Source organism: Balaenoptera musculus, chromosome 9 (assembly GCF_009873245.2).
Source record: "Balaenoptera musculus isolate JJ_BM4_2016_0621 chromosome 9, mBalMus1.pri.v3, whole genome shotgun sequence".
NCBI lineage: Eukaryota > Metazoa > Chordata > Mammalia > Artiodactyla > Balaenopteridae > Balaenoptera > Balaenoptera musculus.
Genome location: NC_045793.1, coordinates 85,091,741 through 85,115,923, shown reverse-complemented (window position 1 = coordinate 85,115,923; position 24,183 = coordinate 85,091,741). Strand labels below are relative to the sequence as shown.

The window sequence follows — 24,183 nt, the reverse complement described above, 5'->3', positions numbered from 1 at the left end:
ACTGGATCACAGAATGAGGATGGAGAAAAGGTAACAGTAATGATCTGACTTGACTAGTGCCATTGTCAGAGGGCAGAACCATTTCCAGATTTGGCAGGTGTTTAAAGCTGACCCTTTTCATCATGGGACATACCAGTGGCTTTTTCAGAAATTTAACCATTTCTAAGGGTATCTTGCCCATAGTTCTCTTCATATAAATATTTGCATCTCTTTGTTTCGGAATCCCAGTAATTCATCTCCCTGTATGGATTAAATTGTATTCCCAAGTGGCTTTAAACAGAATCCAAGATCACTCTTTCCTGCCTTTCTCTTCCTTTCCGAGCCACAAAGGTTTTTAATTACAAGTTTATGTTCTTTAACAAATATAGTGCTATCGGATGATTCATTTCTTCCTGAGTGAGCTTTACTCGTTGGTATCTTTCAAGGAATTTGTCCATATTATTTAAGTCATCAAATATGTTGTCATTAAAATTTTCAGAATATTTCATTATCATCTTTATCATCTCTTTAAAGTCTCTTGAATAGTATGTATTTTTTCCCTATTACCTTATTAGGACCTCTGCTACAAATATGAATATAAGTAGTAAGAATAGGCACCCTAGTCTTATTCCAGACTTTTGATGGAATTTAAACACAGTTTCTGGGACTCATTTCCCTGTGGCTCCCTCCTTTCCAAGATTCTTTCACTCATGTTTCAGCTGTTCTGGCAGCCCAGCCAGTAAAATTATGCATTTCTATTTGAATGTCAGTTATCTTTGCCTTGTGGACTAGTGGAAAATCCTCAGAAAAAAATTATTCAGGAAAAAATTTCACACAAACACAAATCTCACTAACTATAGAGTTTTTATCTACTTCAAGGGTCTATATATCTGTAGCTTCTGCCAGATTTTGGTTACTCACAGGTGTTTCAAATAGCAGCTTTTACATATTTTGTATAGAATTTATAATTGTTATCTGTGGTAGGGTATGCATTCATTACCAAAAAAGTAACTACATAAATCACTTTTAAAATCTGGAAAACATCACATTAAAACAGGAAAATATAAAATAAACTATATTTGTATTATATATTATGGTTCTCAGTGCTTAGAGAATCTATTAGTTTAATTAGTTAAAGTAAATACTTGGAAAGATTTCAATTTATGAATGTGATGATTTATAGATATATTTTAATATTATGAAAAAGAAGAAAATTAATTTAAATATATTTGTTTATTTCTCCCTTTAAACACTATGGTTGACTCTGAAAGGCAATGAGGCCATAAAATGAACCCAAATACAGTATAGGCTATAAGCCATTGTGCCCTGCCCTGAAAACTGGGTCTTTGCATGTAAGGTTATAAGATACGTTATCCTTTACGAAGAAAATAAATGCCAATCTTAGGAGAAGGATGATCTCCTGTGCATTAGCTGAAGCTATAATCTGAAAATGCATGTACCTGTTAAGGCCTTCTTTATTTTTTCACAACTAAGCTGAAGTTAGAACAGAAGTTTTCTAAGTAACTACAGTTTCCAAGTGAGGAATTGTTCTGACTCAGTCATTTGAGTTACTTAATAATAATTGGTTCCTCTGAGGATTTTCATTTCTATGACTTAGATGGTAAACTAAAGACATATTGATAATGGTTTTCTCTGGTGGGAAGACAAAAGAGGAATCACAATAACTTATCCAGGATGAACTCAATGGGATTGTTATTAGTGCCCATTTGCAAATTGCATATAACCATTCTGTGCTATCTTTCTGAAGCTTGTAATTTAAATTTTTTATATTTCGTAGGTGAATACAATCTTGGTGAAATTGAGGGTCTAATAATAAGTACAGAACATGTGAGAGAATGTGCGGGTCTATGAAGATTTTAAAAATGACTTTTTCCCCCAGAACTTGTAGTGAAATAAATTGCTTGCCTTAACATTTGGGGATATCTAAATTGTTCAGTGAATGATCAGAGCAAATATTTCAGCTACAGCTTTTCAATAAAACCAGTTATTTGTATAGCTTCATATTTCTATAAATTCTTATATATCTGTACTTAGAATGCATTACTAGTTTCCCAACTATAGCTAAACTAAGCCATTATTTTAAAAGCAGAATCCTGTTATTATCAGGTAAGCATTATTCTTTCCACATATAATGTCCCTTAAACATACTACACGCATTATCACTCTGAATCGAGAATATTTCATGTAACCCAATTCAACCATAAGACAGTTTATAGCACACTTCCAATCCCAACATTATAATGAATTGTTCTATTTTTCACATAGGTAAATAAGAAAAAAATGTTCAGAGTTTAGTTATGCTAGTTGTAATAAATTATCTTTTCTCCATCTAAATGTCATGGGCTTTTTAAAATTAGGCAAACTCTTAATGATAATTTTTTTAAGAAGTTAAGTGTAATAGGAAAAAACATTTGGCAGAAGCAACTGTGAAATTATAAGAAGTGCCCAGTATTATGCTTAAGATATAGTAGAAGCTTTAAAAGTACCATGAATGTACAAAGTGATTTATTATTTTCATAATGAGGTCTTTGGATTCAAACTGACTTGGATTTCATTATCAATTATATATATTTCCTAGTAGGTTAACATGAGGAATATTGCTTATTTCCTCTAAGAATTTCCTAATCTGTGAAATAGAGTGAGAATTTACTTTACAGCATTATTGTATGGTTTCAATGAGGTAACTCACTGAATCTGGTGCAGCAGATAGTACTAGAAAATATTGATTCCTTTCCTTTGTATTGAAGCTTGCCCTCTGTGTTTCTTTCATTCTTTCTTTTTCTTTCTTTCTTTCTTTTGCTTGTTTTCTCTCTTTTTAAAATTTCTTTTATTCTTTATAAAATTTTAAAAGTTACATTGCATTTATAATTTTTACAAATATTGGCTATATTCCTTGTGTTATACAATACATCCTTGTAGCCTATCTTACCCCCAGTAGTTTTTACCTCCCACTCCCTCACCCCTATATTGCCCTCCCCGGCACTGGTAACCACTGGTTTGTTCTCTATATCTGTGAGTCTGCTTCTAAAAAAAAGTGTTATAATCACCAGTTTGTTGTATTTTTTAGATTCCACATGTAAGTGATATCATACAGTATTTGTCTTTGTCTGACTTATTTCACTTAGCATAAAGCCCTCCAAGGCCATCCATGTTGCTGCAAGTGGCAAAATTTCATTCTTTTTTATGGCTGAGTACTATCCCATTGTGTATTTTATATATATATATATCTCACATTTTTTCATCAGTTCATCTTTTGATGGACACTTAGTTTGCTTCCATATCTTGGCAGTTTTAAATAATGCTGCTGTGAACATTGGGATGCATGTATATTTTAGAATTAGTGTTTATGGTTTTTTTTAGATATATACCCAGGAGTGGAATTGCTGGGTCATATGGTAGGTCTATTTCCAGTCTTTTGAAAAACCTCCATACTGTTTTTCACAGTGGCCACACTAACTTACATTCCCACAAATAGTGTACAAAGTTTCCCTTTTCTCCACATCCTCTCCAACATTTGTTATTTGTGTCCTTTTTGATGATAACCATTCTGACAGGTGTCAGGTGATATCTCATTGTAGTTTTGATTTACATTTCCCTGATGGTTAGCAATATTGAGCATCTTTTCATGTGTCATGTTTGTTTTTTACTTAGTGATACTAGTGGTAAAAACTTGTGCACTTGTGATTCCCATGTTCTCAAGAAGAAGCAAGTAAATGTCAGAAATGAGATGTTTATAGGGTATATATTGCACTTCAGCATATCCATAAAATTCAAATTTGTTTAGACAGAAAAGTCATTCTACATACTAGAAAAACACCTTGGAATGCATAATGTATAATGCAGTCACATACTTTGATATGTACTTACTTTACTAGTTGGATTTATGGAAAAGAATTCTTTTTAAAAAAATTTAATTCAAACCATTTTTTATTCACCCATAGCATAGTTATACAATAGCATAGATATATTTCATATGTACATACAAACATGCATACATGTACACAGGAACTTTCAGGGAACTGCAAGAATATATGGATTTCTAAACAGTCACGATTAGAAGGATAGAATAAGATAAAGCATCTGGTATGGGCTATATGCTCCTTATTATTCAAACATCTCTCTGAAATTATTCTTGTCCTCCTTAATGTCTAAATATTATTACCTTGAAAAATAGAATACTAAGAATCAGATGCCATAATTCACTTAAACAATCTCTATATTGCCCTAAATCTACATTATAACAATTACAAAAAGTAGTGTGTTAAAGGAAGTTTCTTAGAACATAGGAAACATTTTGCTGAATCAAGCTTATTGTCCTTAAGTCCAGAATTTTATCTGCAATGGAGTATTTTGAAGAAATTTATATTAAAATTATAAATTTTCAAAACAACCAGCCTTTGATTTCTCTTAATATATTCCATAGATTAAATAACCCAGGGCTTTTTTATGACTTTCTTTTGAACTATGTGAAGAAAATTGTATATTTTGTGTAGTCAAAAGTGTTTTCATCAGTACTACACTTAACTAAAGGAAGGCAGAAAACATACCCACTAGATATTTTATAGGATTTTTTAAACTTTCACAGAATAAGGATGAAATAAGAAATTATTTGAATTTCAATTTAACACTAACAGATATAATCTTTGTACGACCTGAAAAGACATTTTGGTCTATAAGCTTTTCAATTATCAAAAACCAAACACAACTCAAATTGCAAGTCTTTGATGCACATCTCTCTCTGTAGAACTGCAGACTCAAGGGCACTTGTGTCTAGAAAGGTTCCACGCCTGTGACTCAGACACATTTGTGTTTTCAGAGTACTATACGCTGTATCTTCAGTGTATGTCAAAGGTAGATCCTCATTTTTTATCTTATGAATTATTCTTTCATTCTTCTACAATTTGGTTAATGAAAGTTTTCCATGTATTGAACAACTTTTTTGCCTGGATTATCCTTGATCAGATCTCTCATTCTAATTTTACCTAGTCCAGAAAATATCTTCAGTGTATGTCAAAGGTAGATCCTCATTTTTTATCTTATGAATTATTCTTTCATTCTTCTACAATTTGGTTAATGAAAGTTTTCCATGTATTGAACAACTTTTTTGCCTGGATTATCCTTGATCAGATCTCTCATTCTAATTTTACCTAGTCCAGAAAATGTGTACCTATGGGTATACAAATGAGGCCAATTACTCCTTGAATTGCTTTATTTACTTTTTAAAAAATATTTATTTTATTTATTTTATTGACGTTTAGTTGATGTACAATATTATATTAGTTTCAGGTGTACAACATAGTGATTCAACACTTATATGCTTTACAGATTTGATCACCACAATGTCTAGTAACCATCTGTTACCATACAAAGTTACTGCATTATTATTAACTATAATCCTTATTCTGTACATCACATTCCCATGACATTTATTTTATAACTGGAAGTTTGTACCTCTTAATCCTCTTTACCTATTTTGTCCATCAACTACCCCCTCCCCTCTGGCAACCACCGGTTTGTTCTTTGTATCTATAAGTCTGTTTGTGTTTTGTTTTGTTTGTTCTGTTTTTTAGATTCCACATGTAAGTGAAATTATGCAATATTTGTCCTTCTCTGTCTGACTGATTTTTTTGGCCGAGCTGTGCGGCTTGCAGGATCTCAGTTCCCTGAACAAGGATTGAACCCGGGACACGGCAGTGAAAACGTGAGTCCTAACCATTGGACCACCAGGGAGTTCCCTGTCTGACTGATTTACCTAGCATTATCCATTGTGATTTGATGACTTTCTTTGGTGTTATGTTTGTATTCCTTTCTTTTTATTTTTGTGTGTCAGTTGTAGGTTTCTGGTCTGTGGTTATCATGAGGTTAACAACCTATGTGTATGGCAGTCTATTTTAAGTTGATGTTCATTTAAGTTCAAGCATATTCTGAAAGCACTACATTTTTACTGCCTGCCAAGCTTTATGTTTTGTCAAATTTTACACCTTTTTATGTTGTGTATCACTTAGGTAATTACTTTAGATATAGATAATTTTACTACTTTTGTCTTTTAACCTTCATACTAGCTTTATAGGTGGTTGATCCACTAGTCTAACTGTAAGTTTGCCTTTACCAGTGATATTTTTTTCTTTCATAATTTTCTTGTTTCTAGTTATGACCTATTAAAGAAGTTCCTTTAATATTTCTTATAAAACTGATTTAGCTTTTGCTTTTCTGGGAAACTTTTTTTTTTTTTTTTAAAGGAGTCTATTTGGTTCTTTTTTTTTTTTTTTTTAACTTTGGGTTTATTTATTTATTTATTTATGGCTGTGTTGGGTCTTCGTTTCTGTGCGAGGGCTTTCTCTAGTTGCGGCAAGCGGGGGCCACTCTTCATCGCAGTGCATGGGCCTCTCACTGTCGCGGCCTCTCTTGTTGCGGAGCACAGGCTCCAGACGTTCAGGCTCAGCAATTGTGGCTCACAGGCCCAGTTGCTCCACGGCATGTGGGATCTTCCCAGACCAGGGCTCGAACCCGTGTCCCCTGCATTGGCAGGCAGACTCTCAACCACTGCGCCACCAGGGAAGCCCCTGGGAAACTCTTTATCTCTCCTTCACTTCTGAATGATAACCTTGCCAGGCAGAATATTCTTGATTGTAAGTTTTTTCCTGCCAGTATTTTGAGTATATTGTGCTAGTCCCTTCTGTCCTATAAAGTTTCTGTTGAAAAATTAGCTGATAGTCTTATGGGAGTTCCCTTGTACATAACTAGTTGTTTTTTTCTTGTTGCTTTTAAGATTCTCTCTTTAACTTTCAACATTTTAATTATAATGTGTTTTGGTGTGGATCTCTTTGGGTTCATCATGTTTGGAACTCTGTGCTTCCTGAACTGGGATGTCTCTCTTTTTCATCAGGTTAAGGAAGTTTTCAGCCACTATTTCTTCAAATAGGTTTTCTTTCCCTTTCTTTCTCTCTTCCTTCTGAGACCCCTTAGAGGGTCTAACTAATGAACTAACATGCAAATGTTAGTACACTTGGTGCTATCCCAGAGATCGCTTAAGCTAGCCTCACTTTTTTTTTTTCAATTTTTTTTTCTTTTTGCTGTTCTGGTTGGGTGATTTACACTGCCTTGTCTTCCAGGTTGCTGATTCATTCTTCTTCATCCTCTGATCTGATTTCCTCTAGTGTATTTTTCATTTCAGTTATTGTATTCTTCATTCTGACTGTCTCTTTTTAATATTTTCTTTCTCTTTGTTGAAGTTCTCATTGAGTTCGTCCATTCTTCTCCCAAGTTCGGTGAATATCTTTATGAGTATTACTCTGAATTCTTTATCTGGTAAATTGCTTATCTACATTTTGTTTAGTTCTTTTCCTGAAGTTTTGTCTTGTTCTTTCATTTGGAAGGTATCCTTTGTCTCTCCATTTTTCCTAACTCTCTTTGTTTGTTTCTATGTATTCGGTATATCAGCCCCACCTCCTACTCTTGAAAGGGTGGCCTTATGTAGAAGGTGTCCTGTGGGACCCAGTGACACAATCCCCAAAGGTCATGAGTCAGGTGCTCCAGGGGTACTCCTATGTGGACTGGGTAAGCCCTCCTGTTGTGTTTGGGTCACTTGCTCTGGGCGTACTGGTATATGCAGCCAGGCCCAGCCATGACTCCTGTGGGTTTGCAGATGTGCAGGGTTGGTCCCCAGGACAACTGACTGAGAGGTCTGGTCATGACTGCTGCAGGTGTGCTGGTGTGCAGAGCTGTCTCCCTAGCATGGAAGCTGCTTTGGAGGGGCTAGCTGTTGGGGGCAGGATAGGAGGGGCTGGTCCTCAGGGGAACACCAGGGCAGGGCCCACAGCTTTAGCTAAGTTGATGGAGAGTGACAGAATTGATGCCAGTGCCAAGCCAGCCAGATGGAAAAAGAGTTAAAAAAGAAAAAATGGCACCTGACAGTGCTTCTGTCCCCAGAGAAAGTTCTGTCAGATCCCTGTCCCTCAGGCATATGCTCTAAAATTAGTCAATGAATCGACTTCTCCTGTGACCCAGGCCCTTTTCAAGCTACTGCCTCTGTGCTGAGACTCAGAGTGAGCGAGATTGTGCACAAGCCCTTCAAGAGCAGAGTCTCAGTGTCCCATAGACCTTCTCTCTCAGAAATAAGCCCCGCTGGTTTTCAAAGCCAGACGTTATGCATGCTTATCTTCCCGGTACAGGTCTTCTGGTCTGGGGAGCTCAGCATGGGGCTTGGGCCCCTCACACCTCAGAAGGAACCTCCACAGTTGTGATATCCCTACCTCTTGTAGGTTATTGCACTGGGGGTGTGGGTTCTGGCTAGACCAAGTCTCTGTCCCTCCTACCTGTCTCGATGTGACCTTTTCTTTATATCTTTAGTTGTAGAAAATCCCTTATACCAGTCTTTAAGTCATTCTCAGAGATAATTCTATATGTGGTTGTAATTTTGGTGTGTCCATGGAAGGAGGTGAGCTCAGGATCTTACTACTCTGCCATTTTGATTGATTTATTTACTAATTATAGAGTACGTTGCTCTCTATACTATATAGTTCCTACATAAATTGAAGATTGATAATGTAATGGAAATGTGTGATATGTCTGAAATTATTTAAGCTCATATTTAATTCCTTTACAATTCATACATTATTTAATTGAACTTGTATATCTGCATATCATCAAGTTTATTTTAGCATAGCCATTTATATTACATGCAGTCTGAAGAATTTTTAAAATTTCCAACTTATTCGCTTTATAAATATAGTGATATTTTATTCATTGAGTACTGTTAGGCAGGGAGAAATCCATATAAAGAAATTTTCAGGCAACTGAATCTTACCCTTACCCTTAAACTAGGAAATTTAAGCGTAGACTTTCAGTGCTATGTGTTTCAATTATGTTTTGGCTTCTTAAAACATTTTGGTAGAGTGGGTGTTTTCTTCTGACTTCTTGACTAGATTATGAATATTTTCAGTTTCAGGTAATTAACTTTAGATAAGTGAGATTTGCTAAAATATGTCCAGAATATCAAAAATCATCAATCTTAAGGACACTATTTGACCTGATTGATTTATCCTGCCCCTCTTACTAATTATTTTAGTACAGCTGCTCTTTTGCAACACTGCCTTATTCCCCAAATTAAGTTTAGAAATCAAATATTAAATTGCAATAAATCTGTTTAGTATCAGCCACCAAAACAAATTGCAATAAATTCCTGTATTTTTTTTAAATGTAAGGAATTTAAAAGACAAAATTTAGTTTAGTTCTGTTGCTTGCTTTTATATTTCCTTACCATTTTCTTCTTTTAATTCCTCTCTCCCCTCTTTGTCTCTTTCATCTTTTATTTTTAAACAGGGTCTGAACATATGATTCAGTGCTTCATTTCTATGGAGGTGTTATCACAAATTGACATACACCTCAACAGAATCAGGTCTTTAGTGATTCCCAAACCTAAGGAATTAAAAACCTTCATGGTTGTGACAATAATGTTGGAAAAAATTATATTGGTTTGTTAACCATTTATATTGGTTTGTTTGGTGTGGACAAATTTATTTTGATATAACTTGAGAGATGATCAAATTTATACTGTAACTATCAAAAATAAAAATAAAAGTAGTATAAAATGTGATCTAAACCAGTTTCAATTTAAGTTGGACACTGTGAAGTTGTTCTGACTCGAGAAGATCATATATACGAAGACTTAATAGGGGGATTTCTAAGTGTAATGAATCTTTGTCAGATGCCCCAGGGATTTACATTTCTCAACGTGACTTTACTAGCCTGTGAGTGCCTCAGAGGCAGAAACTGTGTCTTGCATTCTTATTCTCAGCATAAAATCTGATGTTAATAATAATAACAAATTAGTAAAAATTATAACTCTTAATTATTTTAGATGCTATATACATGCTGAATTAACATACCCAGAAATATCCGCATGGTCAACCACCTCAGTTTAAAAGGTGTAACTTATTATTCACTATAATTGTCTTTGGCTTCAAACTGAAAGTGCCTGAACATGGTAGCTAAGATGACATTTCCTCATGAATAATTTTCTGCCAAAAAAAAAATCAAAATTTTAATGAAGAAAGGACAAAAATAAAGTTAATGGTCTAGAGAAATGAGATTGCGGTTTAGTGATTCACTGAACCCATACAGGCAAATGGCCCTGGGGAGAAGAAAATGTGAATTTTAAGAGAACCAGAAGCAGGATGAGCCACCATTCCTGAAAGTTGAGAAGAGGTGGATGTAGGACAAGAAAGAACATGGTTTTTAAATGGTGGGTGGTAACATTACTGATATGATTGTATAGATTAGATGACATAAATAGATTCAAGTGGAATTCACATTAATTATCATGTAAATTTCTAAATGAGAGATTCTTCTTAGGATGTATTATATAAAAAGAGAGGCAACGTAATTAAAGTCCATGATGCTAATTTTAGAGATACATTATTTTACTGATTGGTTATTTATCTCTCACCTGGCAGTTTTAAATGTTTTCTATGCAGAGAATATTTTCACGTTTATGGGAGGCATTATGTGTATAGTTGATAATCAAATCTTAGAAGTGATCTTACTTTGTAAAAACTATTTTATATAATTAATTGGGAAAAAACAAGTGAAGATCTACTAGATAGTGGACATGGGCATACTTAGCTTCCAATTCATTAGAAACTTGATTGCATATACTTTGGAAGCAGTCCTCTCTTGGCCACTAGGACTTCCAAATCCATTAATTTCAAGGTTGTAGGACGGTGAAGCAAACTTTTTTTTTTTTTCCAGTGAGTTATTAAATAGAATAGTAAGAGCACTCCTCTCTCTCTCCTGACTTCTGTCAGGAGCACTCCTCTCTCTCTCCACACCTACTTATGGGAGAGTGGCAATATATTTATTGGTTGTGGGTTTAAAGGATATACTACATCCTGTAAATTTGTACGCAAACTCACAGTGTGTCGTCTCTCAGCTGGGATTGTATGTGAGCCTTCAGCAGGCTGTTCCGCTGCTCTATCAAAATGGGGCCCTCTATAGATGAGTAATGATGAAAGACCAATCTCTGTGCACGTGAGATCAATACCACAATTTTTGCCATGAATTATATCCCCAGGTGAAACACCATATTGTGGGCATGCCACGGTGATGAAATAAGTATTTTATAAGTTGACTAACAAGTCCTTCCAGCAAGAAAGACAAATCTGTACCTAGATTTTTATATTTTCTTAGGAGGACAGTGAATTCCCTTCTATTTATGGAAGGGGACCAATGAAATAACGACACCCCCAAGTAACAGGTTGGTCCACCCAAGGGATAACAGAAATTGGGGCTTAGCATTGGCTTCTGGTGTCGTAGATTGAACACTAATCGGTGAAGGTAACTGGGTTCATCTTGGTGTTTTAATTATGTATTGTTATGTAACAAATCACTCTAAAGTTTAGCAGCTAAACAACAGTAAACCTTACCTCTCTCAGTTTTGTGGATCAGGAATTCTGACCCACTCTCTCTCATGTAGTTGCCATCAGATATTGGCCAGGAATGCAGTCATCTGAAGGTCTGTTTGGAGATAGAAGCTCTGCTTCCAAGGAGGTCATTCACATGGCTGACTGTTGGCAGGAGCCTCAGTTCTTCTCCATGACTGTTTAGGGTGGGTTTAGAGTAGCTTTTCATTTAGGACTGGGTTAGCCTTGCTAGAAAGGCTTAGACCTTCCATGGCCTCTACTGAATTTCCACGAGGTCTGATGTGGTCTCTTCATTCTGGCTGGTCATACCTAAATGTCTCTTAGCCCAGTCTGTGAATTGTTTACCTTATTGCCTCCTGGTAGTTTTTTTCTTAGCATAATGGAGAATTACTACACATGCAACCCTTATTGTTCATTCAAGGGGAATCCTATGCAGGTTTCAGGATCCCTTTCTTCTTATGGCTCCCTCTTTTCTGATACTCTGCACCAAAAGTTACTTCTGCTATAGTCTCCCTGAACTCTGATCATTGATTCCACAACACAGCTAGACAGCTGTGCCCTACTTGAGTTGCTCCCAACCCCCAGCCCATTTTACTGTCCAAAACTCTTCTGAGAAAGCTAAGGCAATAGTAAAAATCATCTCATTTGTTTCTTCTTTCAAGGGTCAGAGTCCTGGGTCACCTTTTTTCCAATATCTAAAAGCTGTTGTTTCTTATGTTTTACCAGATTTCTACTTGTTTATGTCAGGTGGCACATTGGATACTAGTAAATCCATCATGATCAAAATGGCATTAGAGATTTCATAGCATTGTGAAACAAATTAGGGCACTTTTCCTCATTTTCTTACTGGGGAGATTCTTATTTTCTTTGGGATATACTTTTTTCTTTGCTATCTTTAAAATTTTATAAGATGAACTTTTTTACAAGGTTGATTTTAAAACATTTAATTTTCTTGCTTGATTATTGTTTAACTTAGGTCACTTTTAATAATTTTATTTTCTCAGAAAATATTTCACATAATTGATATTTAATTCAAATTATTATGGCATTGCATAGTATTCTCTGGTTTTTGTTAAAATTGTTTCTTTGATATTAGTATATACAGTTTTTAGTTTTCTGTATTTGTATTTCTTTATTGTTGTTAACTTGATTTACCCCTCTTACAGAATTTTCTTACTGGACTCTATATGAAGGAAAAGTTTTTCAGTTTTTTATTAGTGTTATAATTTACCATTTATTAATGTCTGCATTTACTACATTGATTCTTCCTATTTCTCTATGGTTATTTTGTTTGTCTTCTTTCTTTTACTGAATGCTGAGCTAATCGTCTTTGCTTTTCTTTTCTATGTAACTTTTCTTGCTAAGATTCTATTTTTTAGACAAACATTTATTAATCAAATCAAATTTTTTAGTTTTGTTTTATTATCTACTTTACTAATTTCTGCTTTATCTTTTTAGAGGGAGGGCATCTGCCTTATTTGGGTTTAATGTCTTCCTATTCTACATTCTTTAAAGGTTAATTGCTCATTTACATTAATATTTTTAACTATATCTACTATATATGTTTTTCTTTTTAACGGTATCTTTTAAGTTTTGATAGTTACTGACTTTATTGCCCTTTAGTGTTCATTTCTAAGCTCTTATGTAGCTGAAAATACGTTTTTTTTTTTCCTTTGGCAAAAAAATGCCATTCAAGCGGATCCAAATCACTTTTCAAGAAAGCACTCTGTGGGGACTTCTCTGATGGTCCAGCGGTTAAGACTTCACGATCCCAATGCAGGGGGCCTGGGTTCGATCTCAGGTCAGGGAAATAGATCCCGCATGCCACACCTAAGACCCGGTGCAGCCGAATAAATGAATAAATATTAAAAAAAAAAAAAAGAAAGAAAGAAGCTGCTGTGTGGATTGATCATTGTCTTCTGGAACCTAGTAGTGAATAAAAATTTTAGATTAGCCTCATGTAATTATTTTGCAGGCAAATATTGACAATCTAGAATCTCTTTTCAAGTTTCCTTTTATTCTTAACTTAAAAAAATAATATCAGTCTTAGGCACTAAGCTGTGTCTCCATATTGCTTTATTTTAGTTTATTTTCCTTGTATCAGTATGTACATCCTACAGTTTCCTAAATATCCCTTTATTTTTTCATTATTAGCCAGTCTCCATTTGCTTCTTCTTGAATTATAAGTTAATTGGTTCACCTAATCTTCTCATACATCTTTTAGTTTTTCAATATTATGTCTATCCTTTTCCTCTGATTTCTTAGAAAACATTCAGTTTGTCTTCTACTTTTTATTACATTTTACAAAGTATCCAATGTTCTTTTCACTGTATATATATTGAAGTTATTAATTTTTTGATCATGTTTTTCTTATGAAAATAATTTGTTTTTTTAACCTCACAATGTTCCTTTTTATTTCCTAATAGCTTGATTTTTGTCCAGTTCACCCTCCTCTTGATGCATATTGAGAATACAAAAGATTTTGCAATTTTTTATTTATGGAAAAAATATTTAACATTAAAAGGGCCAAAGTTTAAACTAAATTTTAAACTAAAATTTAGCCATGTCTTCAGATAAATGTCATTAAAATGTTTATTTTGATTTATTTAGTAGTTGCAAGGAAATACTAATTTCTTCTTAGTTATATTTGTATCGAAAAGGTGATTTGCTTATAAAATTTCTTTCAGTGGCCAGAGCCCAGTTATAGATCTAGGAAAAATGCAAATTGTGTCCAATTTTCTATGATTGTTGCAAAATCCTCAGCAAAATCCTTTGATTTTTTTCCAAACAGAAAATATTGCAGGGGCATTCACAAGACCTTAATATTTTGATTAAAAAATATTCTATCCCCAGTACAGTATTATGTACTCTCTTGCCTAAGAATTTTTATAAACCATGTACACTGAATTTTATATTATTGCTACCATAAGTATTTGTCAAAAAAATACTCAATGGAGGATGTTTATCTTGAGGGTGGCCTTTACTGGGACTGATTTGTAAAACAAAAGCCTTACAAATGTGGTAGAAACTCTGGTTCCTAATTAAAGTGATGGACATTTGGGTTATTTACACCATCTGGCTATTAGGAATAAAGCTGCTGTGAACATTTGTGTACAAGTTTTTGTGTGGACATACAGTTTTATTTCTCTTGAGTATATGTCTACGAGTAGAATTTCTGAGTCATATGATAACTCTAAGTTTAAGTTATTGAGGAACTCCCGAAGTGTTTTTCAAAATGGCTGCACTATTTTACATTCTCACCAGCAATATATGAGGGTTCCAATTTCTCCAGATGCCTATACTTTTTATTAGCTATCTTTTTGATCATAGCCATCTTAAAATGTGTGAAGTAGCATCTCGTGGTTTTGCTTGGCACTTTTCTAACGACTAATGGTGCTGAGTATCTATTCATGTGCTTATTTGCCATTTATATATCTTCCTTTGATAAATTTTTTATTCATATCCTTTGCTCATTTTTAATTAGGGTATTTGTCTTTTTACTATGGAATTATAAAAGCGCTCTCTCTCTCTCTCTCTATATATATATACAGATTCAAGTCTCTTATCAAATACATGATTTGCAAATATTTTCTCCTCTTCCATAGGTTCTTTTTTCACTTTCTTGATAGTGTCTTTTGAAGCACAAAATGTTTAATTTTTATGAAGTCCAATTTATAATTTATGTATTTTTATCTTTTGTCACTTGTGCTTTTTCAGTCTTATCTAAGAAGATTTTGACTAACTTCAGGCCACAAGTATTTACTCCTATATTTTCTTCGAAGAGTTTTGTTTTCAGCTCTTTCATTTAGGTCTGTGATCCATTTTGAGTTAATTTTGGGGTATGATGTGAGGAAACGGTCCAAATTTTTTCTGTTCCTTATGGATATTCAGTTGAACTGCCACCAATTTTTGAAAAGATTATTCTTCCTCTATTTTATTGTCTTGATACTCTTGTCAAAAATCAATTTACTTTAAATATAAGGGTTATATATACACTCTAAATTCTACTTCATTGTATATGCCTATTTTATGCTACTTCCACACCATCTTGACTATTGTACCTTCATAGTAAGTTTTGCTTTGCTGTTCTGAATCCCTTGAATTTCCATATGAATTGTAAGACCACCTTTTCAATTTCTTTCAAAAAGACAAGCTGGGATTTTTATAGAGATTGCAATTTAGAGAGTACTACCATTCATGAACATAGAATATCTTTCCCTTTATTTAGGTCATCCTTAATTTCCTTCAATAATGTTTTGTAGTTTTCAGAGTATAAGTTTTATAGGTCTTTTGTTAAATTTACCTCAAAGTATTTTTATTCTCATTGATGCTATTGTACATGGAATTGTCTTCTTAATTTCCATTTAGGACTACTAGTATATAAAAATGTAACTGATTTTTGTATATTGATCTTGTACCCTGGAACTTTTTTGCTGAACTATTTTATTAGTTCTAATAGTTTTTTAGTGGATTCCTTAGGATTTTCTATTGCATGATCATGTCATCTGAAAATCAACTTAGATTTATTTTTTTCCTTTTCAATCCACATAGCTATTGAGGGAATTTTGAAGGTGCAGAAAGGTGAGCCAAGTACTGCCAGCTAGCTGAAATTACACATCAAAAGAAATAAATCAATGGTTGAAATTTTGATTAAATGAACGTCACATAGGAGCACTGCAAATTTTGTTTGAAACTAAATTGCTGACTTACTTACATAGGGTTCCTTAAACTCCCTCTAGTTAGAAATTTGATTAATCCAAGAGGTTGAAATGAGACTAAACCTGTAGAGGGGGGTTAAACCAATCAAATTCATAGGTTATGGGTTCACAGGAACATTGAACTAAGAAAACCTTCACATACACTTTGCTGGTCTAGTTAGAAGATTATAGTATATGACATTATAGTATCATCCATTATGAGGATAAATGTGAGTATATAAGGGCAAATAATTTTATTAAATGTTATCAAAATGAGGATGACAATAATCACACAAAGTGATTATTGGCAAAAATCATACAAAGTCTGCTTTTCTCCCCTTAGATATTGGTGTTCAGAGATAGTTTCAACAATGTATATATCTCATAATTTCAATGCAACTTATATAACTACCATAACATATAAAACCCAGATGACAATAGAAGTCCAAAAACACTACTCAAAAAATCATAAAAATAACTGTTATGGTTGTTCTTTTTAGGCAGAACTTTCAAGTGCATTCTTTACCCATGAAATGCTACAGATTTTTTTCTTCTTCCAATAACTTCTAGTAGTTTCTCTTCACTTTTACCTTTGGAGGCAGTATAGGGCAATTGAAGTTATTCTACCACATTGTGTCCCACAAATTATTTTTTCTATGGTTAGCTCTTGGCAGCTGTCTGCAGGACGTGTGATTTACTCTAGTCCAAGGGTTTAATAAGTCCATTTCATGGTTATAACATCTGCTTTTCATGAAACTGTATGGAGAAAAATGGATAAAACTCATCCAGAAGATAAATGTAGCAATTTGAGGGGGAAATTTACATTTTCCTCTTGCTGATAGTTTTAATTTTCCAGACTGAATTACTTTTAAATCATGTAATTTTAAAAGTTTCATCCAAATCATTGAATTAGGATGACTTCTAAACTTTAAAAAATTCCAAATTTATTTAACATTAGTCTTTCCCATCCCCAGTCTAAAGAAAAATAGAGATACATCTAATATTAATAAAGAAAAAATACCTTTACATGTCAAATGTTTGAAGCACTTTTCACACATTATCTTGATTTACGCAAAAACTCTGTACCTTGCATCACTAGCCAATTATAAAGTTAGTAAATTTTCTTAGACTCTAAACTCCTCAAAGACTCATATTGTGCTTACATTTCTTGTTCTTTTCTCTTCAAAGTGTGTCTTTTTTTAAAAAAAAAATATACTTCAAATGCTTCTCAAAATATCTGACAAAGCAATACTACAAGCTCTCTTACCACAGGTTCATCATATTATCTATTTTACTAAGTATAGAGGTATTGGATGATTTTAAAATTTCTTCCTACATGCTTGTAAGACTTATCTCAGATTTATCCTTTCTATATTAAGCAGGTATTAATCAAGCTGCTATGATGTAAAAATTTGATTATTTCGTGTAGCTACTGAGAAAGAAAAATTGTATATATAGCTGCTGATAGCTTATAGTCAGCTCAGCATCTCACAACTGAGTTGTGGTGTGCCCTGTTGGGCATTAAGAACTTCAGAGAATGTTAACATTAGGTGAGATCATTCTGCAACTATGATAGAACAGTACAAACCACCACAAGTGTAAACATCACAATGACCAAACATCTGTCTCTCCTGGCTGATATGAATGCTAATGCTTTTCCAATGACAACTCTGGCCTAACTTGACTTCTTCCACTTCCCTCACCAATTTTAACTCATTTTCTTCAAACTTCTGGGAGTTCTCAAATTTTCTCAAAACTGGATTCACATAGTCAATGTCAATAGCATATAAACCTACTTAGATTGTGCCTATATGCAGACTTCAATTTAAATTCCTTAATTAATTTTACTTATTCAGCTAATCTAAATGGCCTAGATAAAAATAAATAAGATACTCAAATCACAAATTAGCCTTAATACCTGACAGCACCCAGTCCCATACAAACCCATACTTCCTTAAATTTTGCTCCAGATTACTCAGCATAGGATCAAGTCTATAATAATCTTACCCTAACTTCCTCTTACTTCTGTACGCCGTAATTCTCATGGTACACGATTTCTCTTACTACAGCAAGTTCATATACATAAACAAGTTTGACTGTAGGTGTGTTCCTGGTGATCTTTAGACACTGAGATTTACCATTGCATATTTACATGCAATATATATACATATATATGTATATATATATGTAAAAATATATATCTGTGTAAATGTGCTTAGTTACCTATAATGGCAGAGGGAGATACAGACACATAGAGAAAGAGATATATTTAATTTAATGGGAAGAACTTAGCAAGTATTTAATAAATGCTGGGTGAATTCCTGAACAGCTGAACAAAATTAATAAAGAGTTTCTGGCAAACACATTATAATGTCCCCGGGATTGGGTTATTCCCTAAGATGTGAACGAGACAGCAAAGTTAATGAACACTGTATTAGCTTTGAATTTTAAGAAAGTGAACCTCCAGTCCAGGAAAACATCACCCTTTAAATGCTATAACATCTTGGTGAAGCACAAGCAGTGGTCAATTTCTGTGGCTCTTGTGTCTTAGAAAGAGCAGATTCTGAGCCACTAGAGGCTCCACTGAAAGTGTTCTACACTGGTCTGTTAAAAACTTTCTATAGTAACTTTACCCTTTGGGACACACAATGAGGAATTAGCCTTCAGACATCATTTACCACCCACTCTTTGTAGCCATCCTGCTAAGTCTTTCAGTAGAATCCCTTATTCCTCATTAACTCAGGACCAGCCTAGGACTTCAGTCCAATTTGCTGAGGGCTCTGGTTGCATTTCCAATTCTTCTTAGCCTCTCTGTGTCTTGCATTTTGATTTGTTGTACTGACATCTGCTGGATAAGAGGTTCTCTTCCCAAACTCCTCATCACCAGGCTCCACTTATTTGATCCAGAGTGGGAAGTGATTTGATGACATGCTGGAGATTTGAAATTCTGGTTTCCTTTCCTATTTTCCACACCCTCTCCAATTTTAACTAGTTTTCTTCAACCTTCTGGGAGTTCTCAAATTTTCTCAAAACTGGAGTCACATAGTCAATGTCAATAGCATATAAACCTACTTAGATTGTGCCTATACGCAGATTTCAGTTTAAATCCCTTAATTAATTTTACTCATTCAGCTAATCTTAAGTGACCTCTATGAACAAAAATAATCCCATTTGAGGAGAATCCAATATTTTCTTCAAACGTCAAAGAAAATTAAAACTGTTGTAAGAATGGAAGTTGTCTAACTAGTGTAAAGCTGTAAAATATACTTACAGCACAAATTTTGTGTTTGTGAGTCTACTTAACGGTTATAGCAAAAATATCAAAAGCATACACTTTTTTTCCTGATAAATTCAATGGTTAACCCATTGGTGCTTAATTAAATAATGCTCCATGAATGAAAGGATTTAAATTATTTTTACATTCTGATGGATTCTGAATTAGTATTTATCTTTGTAATTATCTCTCAAGTTAAAGATTTAGGTATCAGTAAATTAAGCTCAAGATATATACACAGAGGGAGTGGCTTCTCCAAGAAATGCATCTAATTAACTTCTATAAAACATAGCATATCCTATGAGATTTATAATGTATACTAAATAAGCGATTTAAGGGAAGTCACCTTCATTGTTTACCTAATATGCAATAAAAAAATAGGAAAATAAAAAAGCAAGTAACATAGTCTTGAGAGAGTTTTTTTTTTTTTAATTAATTTATTTATTTTTATTTTTGGCTGTGTTGGGTCTTCGTTTCTGTGTTAGGGCTTTCTCTAGTTGCGGCAAGCGGGGGCCACTCTTCATCGCGGTGCGCGGGCCTCTCACTATCGCGGCGTCTCTTGTTGCAGAGCACAGGCTCCAGACGCGCAGGCTCAGTAGTTGTGGCTCACGGGCCTAGTTGCTCCGTGGCATGTGGGATCTTCCCAGACCAGGGCTCGAACCCGTGTCCCCTGCATTAGCAGGCAGATTCTCAACCACTGCGCCACCAGGGAAGCCCATTGAGAGAGCTTTTGATTGTTAAATGAAATAAAAGTTAAACATAATTATTTCCTGTGACATAAAGAGAAATTTCGATATTCTGGTTATAGTAAAGACAGTATAACAATATGCCTGAGGCACAGGATATTCCTTAGCTGATTTTATGTAGTGCAGTTTTGTTTTCTCAATGCACAGTTTTAAATAATATTAGAGAATTCAGTGGGTTCATTAACTACAGTAAATGAAAAACAACCATCCTATTGCAGTAGGCATTTTTATAGATATCAGATTAGAGGGGGGAAAAAAGCAAAATGGAATATTTCTATGTTGCAGATTATCCTGACTCATAATGCTGGTTAAAATTGATACCATTTTAATTTAATGAATCTCGTCAAATCCCACTGTTAGAGACACCAAGCATATGCTGACAATTAAGTGACCAATTTTATAATTTTGTTTTGAAGTACTAAATAAGAACTAAATAAATTTACAGTCCCATCACCTTAGAATCCTACGGTTTACCTACAGTGGCTCAATTTGCCTCAGTTTGCAAATGACTGGTTCTGAAGAAGAAAGACAAATCAGTTCTAATTTGAGTAGCCTTCCTAGTATAGCCATAAGAGTTTTGACCATAACATTTTTGTAAACACTTAGTCATTTGAAATTTTTACTCTGCTTGCATAGAGTGTTGCAAAATAGACCAGTTTAGGTAATTTCACTGTCATATGTATAATAGTCATATAAGTATTTATGTAATTCTTATAAAAATTTGTATATATTCACATTAATATATATATAATATTTATAAAAGTAAGAAAAATCTGAAAACTGAGAACATAAAGGAGATAAAATTATCCACTAAATTATTTCTATACAGTCTTCCTGAAAATAATGATTACATTGACTACTTTCTGACTGTTGGATTCCTGGAAACCCCTTCACCAAGGATTTCTTAGCTAGCTAAATGTGCGAGATAACTGCTGATGCCAGGAATCCTTGATCTGCATTGTCTCCCATCTTAATTTTAGATCTTGTGGCCTATTGGCCAGTGTTGTTGGTTTCTTTGTAATTTTGTTGATTTGTCTAAAATATTAATATTAATAAATGTAAATAAACTTATATGTAATATTAATGTATGTAAGAATCCTCAAGGAAGTATGTTAAAAAAACAGATTCCTAGGTACCATACCTAGAGATTTAATACATTAGGTCAAGGAATCTGCATTTTAATATGTACCCCAGGTGATTGTGATGTAGGTCTACAGGCAAAACTTTAGGGACATTGTGGATACTTAGGAAGTATGAAAAGGAGTTGGGCAAATGAAATACGTTAATAGTGTGTTATTTCATGTTCAGCGATTCCCAAATTTTTGTAGTAGAGAATTGTTCTGTTCATCAACTGAAACTTCAGTTAATGGAAATCTGAGCATTTAGAACAGCTACAGTTTGTGAGAGAAAGAGAAGCTGTGAATGAAATTGTAATACAAATTTTAAAGTACGAAGAAAGGAAAGAAACGAAAATTTAAATATCGCAGTTTAAAGTGTAAAATCGGAGTGCACAGAAAAGCAGAAGTAAGCTGTGGTATTATAAAAATATCTGTTTTTATTAATCTGGGAGTAATTTTTGTTATCATGTATCGTTTTATCAATTGTGGGCAGCTCACAGACTTAGGATTCCACATTTCATCTTCTGTGATTGGCCAGTGTTTATGTAAAAGATACAAAAAGCAGAAAGAGATCAACATTGATTGACTGCTTGCTTTATGTTTCTCACCACCCCCATGCACTCATGTCTACCAAGCACACCTGTGACAGGCCATCGACTATGACTGCTTGTCTGAAATCTGATCCTGCTGCAATGATTGCTCGCAGTGCCTGATGACCCAGATATCATTCCTGGCTCTGATTCCAACTCTGAGCTGACTTTGACCCGCTGGCAGGGACTTCCAACAGCACCTGAGCTCTGCTTGTGCCAATATATCTGACATGTTCAGAGCCAGCTTCTGGCTGGTGAATCTGCCACTCAAATAGCAGGGTTTTGTACATATTAGGAAATTAAACACAGGACTTGCCAGAAGTGTTGTTTCATTAAAACAAAATATGAAAAAAAAAAAATGTGTGAAATTTGAGTAGACCCAAGTGGGTAGAAGACCTTGTCTGAATAGTCACTTCTTTTAAGCAAATTGATATACATTTATTATATTTGTATTCTCTATGATAAATTCTCTGGTCTCTAAGTTTAAAAAATATTCATAGTTAAGGGCATTACATTTAAAAAATGCTACTAAGAATGATGCTTTCTTTTTTTTCTCAATTCATGTCACCAGCTTCTAAAAAGTCTATGCATAATTTGTCAGGCCATTGTTAAGAAGTGATGTAATCCTTGGTCACCTTATAAACTGTGCTGGTGACCAGAAATAGTAGGAAGTTAAAATAACAATTATTTTTGTGAAATATTTTACCATGAAACCTTTTCTTTGAATACCACGGTGGTTTTTTTTTTTACTCTTTTTAATCTGGGAAAATAATCTCTTTTAGAACCAATGTGTCTATATGTGATTTGCTAATAATCTAGTTAAATTAATTACAAATATTTTACCATATGTGTTCATTTTCAGTATTTGTACTATAAGACTATAAATATATGTACTCTTAGTCCATTCTGCTGTATCCTATATAATATTTATGGAAGAGTTTTAAGCAAATGTAAACTATAATATAGTCCACCTAATGTACAAAATGTAATATTTGACTAAAAATCATTTTAAAAAGAAAAATGAAAATATTTGCCATTCTTTCTTGGACCTAAAGGTGACATTAAAAAATACTTACATATGTTAATTAGTAGGAAAACATAGAATAAATCTAAAAGAATGTAGGTGTTATCTAAAGTAGTTAAATATTTTCAAGTAAGCTTCAGAGAATATTGCAGATATCTACATTTTCTTCATTTTAAGAACAAGAACTTTATTTAACTCGGTTGAATGAACATAAGGCCTCGGGGACATCATTTTAGTGTCACTTCATGTCAAGCCAGTACATTAAAACCAGTGCTCTAAATATTCTAACCAGTTCAAGCAAAAAACATTCAACAAAGTAAAAGGCAATGTCCGTTGTACTATAGAGTAGTTTCAGAGTAACAACTCTCTCATATTTAGTCATGTGAATATCTAGAATAAATGAAAAAGTAATGAAATGGAAACATGTAGAGAAACAGAACTCTGAATATGCTTAAATGTGTACAAGTAATAATCTGTAAATAGCACAGACTCATATATAAGTCTATAACTTATTGTTGGTAGATGAAGTAGAGTTGTAATATAAAATTTATTTCTTCTGTTTTTATCTTTTGTTTTGTTTTAAAATTTTTCCCTAGATCTGTTTTTGTGGAAAGAAGATGAGTGACTCTACTGAACATCTGTAATACCCAGATGCACACTGGCATTCGGGTAAGATTTGATTGATGCTGTACTCGAATGTAGATTTACAAATGTGGCCCAAGGCCAGTTTCCCCTTATTTTGACAATGAAACACTGTAGTTCTTAATATTAAGTGTTTACTGGAATGGAGAAAAAGAAAGCAGTTTCTAGCAACATGCAGAGAATGAGAATTGGTAAATTAATCAGCGTTACTACCCACCCATAGGTCCCAAAGCTTATAGTGGATATTCCACCCATGAAATGGTAGCTACTCATTAGTGCAGAAAAACTGCCTTAATACAGCCCACTAGTGCTATTATGCTGGTGCTGTCAATTGGATACTCTTAAAAGTTCTGTTTTGTCTATTAATCCCACGTGTTTTTTTTTTTCTTGGAAATTTAGATTCTCCCTTTGTTAAATTTAAAAATACATGCTAAAGTATAAGAATATAACATGCTTTGATTAGAAGCTCCTAAAACAACACATCAAAAACATTATGGTCTAGAAAATGTTTATGAGCCTGAGAACTGCTACAGAGTAGCAAGCAGATTTTTTTTAACAGTGCCTAAAATCTGGACATTTGTCTACACAAAAATAGAAAACCTTGTGAATTCTATCTTCAGATTTATGTGAAATTGTAGAGATTGCAACTAATATCTTGTACTCTTTTAACAA

At 33.8% G+C, this 24,183-nt stretch overlaps 1 long non-coding RNA gene across 1 annotated transcript in view; it reads left to right on the top strand.

Annotated features, from left to right (window-relative positions):
- LOC118901100 overlaps nt 1-23,527 on the top strand; it is a 214,003-nt gene extending 190,476 nt beyond the window's left edge. Inside the window, exon 3 of the long non-coding RNA XR_005021292.1 lies at nt 23,466-23,527. This is a non-coding gene — a long non-coding RNA (uncharacterized LOC118901100). The remainder of the gene's footprint in view (nt 1-23,465) is intronic.
- The last annotated feature ends 656 nt before the right edge of the window (nt 23,528-24,183 follow it).